A 6,469-nucleotide genomic window follows, 5' to 3' on the forward strand; every position below is an offset into this window, starting at 1 on the left:
CAAGAACAGGCCACACCCATTTTGAGTCACATGCAGTGGAAGTCTGTCCCAGCTCAGGAGGAAACAGAAAGATTTCTCCTGAGTGGTAGAAAACATCCCCTAACATGTCCACTGTAGGAATGTTGTACTTGACTGCTATAAGTTTTACATCCCACAATTTCTGCACCAGAAGACCATCTTATCAGGAGACCCATTCCATACAACATATGAATTAGGCATTTAGTGTGGTGTCCACCTGTCCTTTAAAATTCTTTCCCAATGCATATTAGACAGGTGCTTTCTCTGTCGTCTTTCCTTCATTTACTGAAGACTTTATTCTTTCCACAAGGCTTTTAAGTGGAGATCTTTATCCATCTGTATTTTTAACTGCATTTATATATAGTTTTTTTAAAAAGGAATGTTTTATATATGGAATTATATTTTATTCTTTTTGTTTTATAAATGTGTATTTCATTGTTGGGGCATTATGGATAAAGGACAGATAAGAAATCTAATCAATCAATCAATCAATCAATCAATCAATAATACAGTCTGACACAATATATTAACCTTTGTATGTTATAATACAATTAAATATTACTCTTAGGGGAGAGCTTCTTTCCTGCAACTGGTTAATTGGGGACTAACATGGATGCAGTTTCCCCCCTTAGGAAATATTTCTCCTTGAAAAAAAAAAGTTTCTTATAAATCAAGGTAGGTGCATTGAAAAACATCCAATAAAAGAAGAAAAAACAACAAAACATTCATCCACCTAACTATGTCACAGGTCAACCATGAAATATATACGTAAATGAATTTCCCCATCTACAGTTTATGTAATTTAGTCATCCATTCAAATTTAGAGCTCACCGCACTCAGTCTCCATGAAGATAAAAGTATATTTAAAAAGCAAATATAAAATGTCCGCTCTAAAATTAAAAATACATTTAATTAGGTAGTCCTCCCGGTTCGGTTTCTGATTTAGATGTTGTTCTGCTGGTGCAGACAATTATCTTGAACTTTCCTGTTGCCTGATTCAATCCAATTTATTTTCCACTGTGGGTGGTGATGGTAATTGGAGGTTTGATGTGCAAGGTATTGTGTGAGAGATGTGGAGAGGGGGAAAACTGAGTCTGGATGGTCATCAGTACACATATCTGAACGTAACACTGACTCTAATTGGGTTATATATTTTGATATTCATTTTGTCCATAACAAGAACAACTCATTGATCAGCATGCTGGTCTACAATCACAATGCCTATCCAGATTGGGGTAGGAGGGGCAACAACTGGAAATGCAAATGAGCCGTAATTATTCTTTTTAAAAAGTATGGATGTTTAAGAAACTCTGTGGACTTTAAATGGATACCCCAAAAGCAAGGGCAAGCAAAATGGAAAACTCTATACAAGTGAACAGTTCGAACTTTGAAAATTAGACAGTCCTAATTTAGAGTCAACCTAGAAGTTTGAAAGCACATCAGAGTGCAAGTAGATAAATAGGTAAGGTAAACGGCGTTTCCGTGTGCTGCTCTGGTTTGCCAGAAGCGGCTTAGTCATGCTGGCCACATGACCCGGAAAAACTATCTGTGGACAAACGTTGGCTCCCTTGGCCAGTAAAGCGAGATGAGCACCACAACCCCAGAGTCGTTCACGACTGGACTTAACGGTCAGGGGTCCCTTTACCTTTAATTTAGGGTCAAACTACACATTACATGCAAACACATGTATCTGTAGGTGGGTGAGTACTTTAGAAAAGAAAATAATTGATTGTGTTGGTTTGGAATGGAAATATGGTAGCTTTTCCCTGTTGTTAACCATAATCATCAGATTATGGTTACATGGTGTTTTCCTACCTCATTTGTGCAGGAGTTTTCATAGTGCTGTTACCACAAAATTTGCTGTGTATTTTAGCTCTTTGTTTCGGGTTCAGTGTCTTGGTGACTCTCTGGACTACTAAGTGTACCAATGCCCCAGTTCAGTTGTTACTTTGGCACAATGTATAATTCTGGAGTTCACATCCAAAAGACATGGTGACGTCCTCAATTTACAAAGCTTTAAATGGGGATTAGACAAATTCATGGAGCGTAGTCGTGATTGCTATACAGTCGTAATGCTTTTAGGTTCTGAAACGCTATATGACTAAAGGCCAGTTGCTGGATTGCAACAGTAGGGGGGGAGTTTACCCTTCCCAAAAGCACTGGGTGGGCAACTGTGAGAACAGATTGCCGGACAAGAGAGGCCTTTCTGATCCAGCCTAGCCCTTTTTATGTTCTTAGTTGCCCTTGTTTCTTATTTGACCAGGATTTGTCAATCAGTGAACACTTATTTTTCCCAGGATCTGACAGTGTGATCTAACAAAATCCACTTGATTGCCCTAATTTCTCTCATTGCTATTTCCCCATACATTTGTGGCAATTTAGAAGCTGAATATTGATAGAGGTGGCTACTTTCCCTTTGTATTGCAGGTTTATGCATGACTCCATGTATCCCAACTTATCCAAATTTGTTCAAAATTAGCTTTTTGGCTGAATACATAAACTACAAATAGTATTTCCTTTTTTTAAAAAAGTATTGATTTCTTGCATTGCATCCTTCCATGCCGCAGAGCTGTCTTGGAAACCCGCTGAGAAATTTGTTGAAATTCAATCTCTGCTTTTAAAAACCTCCAAGAAGCATATTTGGAAGCTACATAATAGATATCCCTTTCAAGAAGACTCACAATCTTTGAAGAGGAAAAATTGAATGATGTATTATTACTATTCCTATAAGTTCCATTCAGAAGATAGTTTTGATCTGTCTAGTACTTTATATTTCCAGTAAGACGAGCTGAATATATCATAGTTCTGAAGACTCCATGATCAGAAAAAGTAGGTTACTTATATTGAGGATATGCTCGGAATGATATAAAGCCTCAGTTATGTGTCACCAATGATAGCCAAGTATTACAAATCATAATTTACCACAGCAGAGCCTTCCAATAAAATTCTAAGCTGAGACAGGATTTGTCAATGAGAATTAAGTCTCCAGTTATTAATGATTTAAGTAAAATATAAAACTCAGGGCTGACTTCTTCCTGCCCGGGCCCCTTCCAAAAGAGCTTAACGTGAGTCTGTAAGTGATTACACAATGGAAGGCTGCTGACAGAAGGATATGGAAAATTCATTAAGGATACAAATTACTGAAAGGGAAGGGGACAGCCAATGAGGGTACACCTGGACTACAATCTTGCACTCTTCACACATAAGCAGCAGGATGCTGAGATGCTCAGATATAAGCATCACACAAGCTTGCTTTATGCCAGCTTCTTTTGCATAGATTTGCTTCCTTAGCCATGTCCAGACATCAACCTCTATTTGAAGTTCTGATGTCAAGTAAATATATTTTTCTCTCCTTTATATATTTGCAGATGACTGAGTTTAAAAACCAATTTCTCTGCTGCTGGATTATTTGTTTAATGGTTTTGTGGTTTTCAAAGTTCTTTTCCAATTGCCTGCATTGCATTGCATTGCTTTGCATTGCATTGCAATGCAATGCATAATGTCATTCTCTAGGAACGCAGGTGGCACTGTGGTCTAAAACACCAAGCCTCTCAGAAGGTCGATCAGAAGGTCGGCGGTTCGAATCCCCACGATGGGGTGAGCTTCCATTGCTCTGTCCCAGCTCCTGCCAACCTTGCAGTTCAAAAGCACACCAGTGCAGTAGATAAATAGGTACCGCTGTGGTGGGAAGGTAAACTGTGTTTCTGTGCACTCTGGTTTCCATCACGGTGTTCCGTTGTGCCCGAAGCTGTTTAGTCCTGCTGGCCACATGACCTGGAAAGCTGTCTGTGGACAAACGCTGGCTCCCTTGGCCTGAAAGTGAGATGAGCGCCACAACCCCATAGTCACCTTTGACTGGACTTAACCATCCAAGGGTCCTTTACCTTTACTTTTTTAATGTCATTCACCATCCTGGAAAACCTCAGGCAGATGGGTGCATTTTGAACATTCAGCATAGCCTTCTGGGATACAATGCAGCAAAATAAAATAATGAAAGCTTATTGATAATGTCATTTTATGAGGTGCCACCAGCATATAAGCTTATAAGGAGATATCTGAATGCCATATCTCGCCTCTCAGTAATGGTCTCATTCCTACATTAGTTTCTCATAAAACCTATTTTAGCAAGGTCTGACAGTAGATGCCTTGTCTCACTAAGAACATTCGGTTTTTATGAATTTCAACACAGAACCACATACAGATGTACAGACCGGATGAGGAGCAAGATCTGGATCTCAGGATTTGCCCACCATCTCCATTACATATTGCTGCTGCCTCCCCCTAAACACAACTCTTCACTTCTGTTGCTACCTCCAGTTTTCTGTTCTCAGCCATGTAACCGAATTGCTCAGCATGAAAAGGAAGGCTGCCTCCAGGTATGGATGGGGGTACAAGGCGGGCAAGCTGCCTTGGTGCCCCTTCCTGGCAACACCACTTTTTACTAGTTGGTGACAGATTGACCGCCTGCACATGATGATGGTGTATGCAGTACACTGAACAGACCTCCCTGCCCATGTCAGTGGTGTGGTGGGCGCAATTGAAATGGCAGCACCAATGTTTACAAGGCAAGCATGCTGCGGGTAGCAGGGGCTGCTGAGAGGGGAGAGCCCCACTTTCAGACTGCACATCTGTACTTTCCAAAGCATGCCAGTCTTATATTTGACATGCACAAATAAGGAGTGTGCCTGGCATAATTCAGATGGCAGTGCCATGAGTTCAAGCATGCAAGAATGCCACATGCTGGCACTGAGCATGATGAATAAAATGGTGGTTTTGTGTCTTGCCCAAAGCCATGATCCAAAGAAATGAGGCTGCAACAGCTCTATATGTCTCTTGGTTTGGACACAGCTGTTGCCAACTGCCAAGAGAAAAGCCACAGCTTGGCTTTAAAATGGTGGCTTGCCTCTTCACCCATGGAGATTAATACATTGAAAAAGCTGCATTTCCCCATTAAGTTCATCCATGAAGATGCACGTTGCTAATTTCTATTGCAGCTCATAACCCATTTTCATCACTTTTATATAGGATGGCTGTTATTGAGATTTGGAAGGACAATGGAGAATTTTATTTTCGGGAACCAACTAATCACTGTGAAACATTGCCTGCACAGCTTAGAAAACTCATGAATAAAGATTATTTAATTGAGCATTCACCAATGGTTTATACATTTTGTTTAATGTAGCTCTGTGGTAAAATGCCTGATATAATAACCAATGTAAGGAATAAGTTATACATTTATATTACAGCACAGCACACACATGCCAGGGGACATTAATGTCCCCACCCCAGTTTGTAATGCAAACATAGAATTTGACATAAACCTTCTAACTACAGTACAAAAACATTTTTTTTTAAAAAAATGGACACCTTATGAGACATTTCAAACACATGTCCTAACTCAAGAACTTTAAAAGTATTAAACTGGTGATGGTTATCTTCTCTTGAGACAGCATTCTGTATTTATAGGTGGCAATTTGAAGTAATTAATTACTCATTAAAACCATTGCAGTGGTGACCAGGGGATGCATATTAACACATTATTTAGGATATTAAATTATAGTTGTATTCTTTACAATGGACACATTTATTAGTATGAAATGTTCCCCCAAAGTACCATCCAATAAATATTTCTTTTTTGCTAGTCTTTCGTGTCTGACTGAGTCCCCCCCCCCACAAAGTAGCTTATAGAATTACATGGTGAAATGACTCAAACCTAGAAGCTTCAATGGAATATTTTATAAATATGTTTATAAAATCCCATGACATGATCTGCCAGAATGAACAGCTTAGGCTCAGTCAGCTGTTTTCTGTTTCAGCTGGGTTCAGGTCACATTACACCACCAACCCCAGCTATGTCAAAGATCTATTAAGCATCTATTAACAAGACTTTTTACAGAGTGATCTTATGCATTTCCACCCAAATGTTAAGTTCCCTAAAGTTCAATGCGATGGCCTTGTTCTCATGTAAGCGTGTATATGATCATCACAGTCTTAATGACTGTGGCATCAGTGGCCAGAAGCATCAGCTACAAAAGAGTTGGAGTGACTCTTCCTAGCATTCTCAGGGCTCATCCACACTTAGAATAATATAATTGTTGAGTTGGAAAGGACTACAAAGTTCATCTAGTACAATCTCCTGCAATTCTAAATATTTTGATAAAATGACCTGACCATGACAAGGGTGTCAAAGACCTCCAAATCACTATCTTCCTGGCCAGGTAAGAATACTGAATCAAATGAATGGATGGATGAAATTTGGTTTAATTTGTTGTATCAAGACTAAAGCGACCACACTGAATTATTCTGGAAAATACATTGCTTGGGGTGGGGAGCCAACTCTATTTTTGTTCTCTCTCTCCTACTGGATCAGGAGAAACTATTTACTGTTTCTCTCTCATATCTTGAAACGATTGTGTTTCTGCAAGGTCATTTTTAAGCAGCATAATTAAAA

At 39.3% G+C, this 6,469-nt stretch overlaps 1 long non-coding RNA gene across 1 annotated transcript; it reads left to right on the forward strand.

Annotated features, from left to right (window-relative positions):
* The first annotated feature begins 668 nt into the window (after nucleotides 1-668).
* On the forward strand, nucleotides 669-5,170 carry LOC308589187. Its single transcript, XR_014009139.1, has 3 exons — nucleotides 669-693; nucleotides 4,208-4,394; nucleotides 5,044-5,170. It is a non-coding gene; the product is annotated as an uncharacterized lncRNA (long non-coding RNA).
* Nucleotides 5,171-6,469: the final 1,299 nt, after the last annotated feature.

This window comes from Podarcis bocagei, assembly GCF_964188305.1.
Source record: "Podarcis bocagei genome assembly, chromosome: 6".
In the NCBI taxonomy this organism is placed as follows: domain Eukaryota; kingdom Metazoa; phylum Chordata; class Lepidosauria; order Squamata; family Lacertidae; genus Podarcis; species Podarcis bocagei.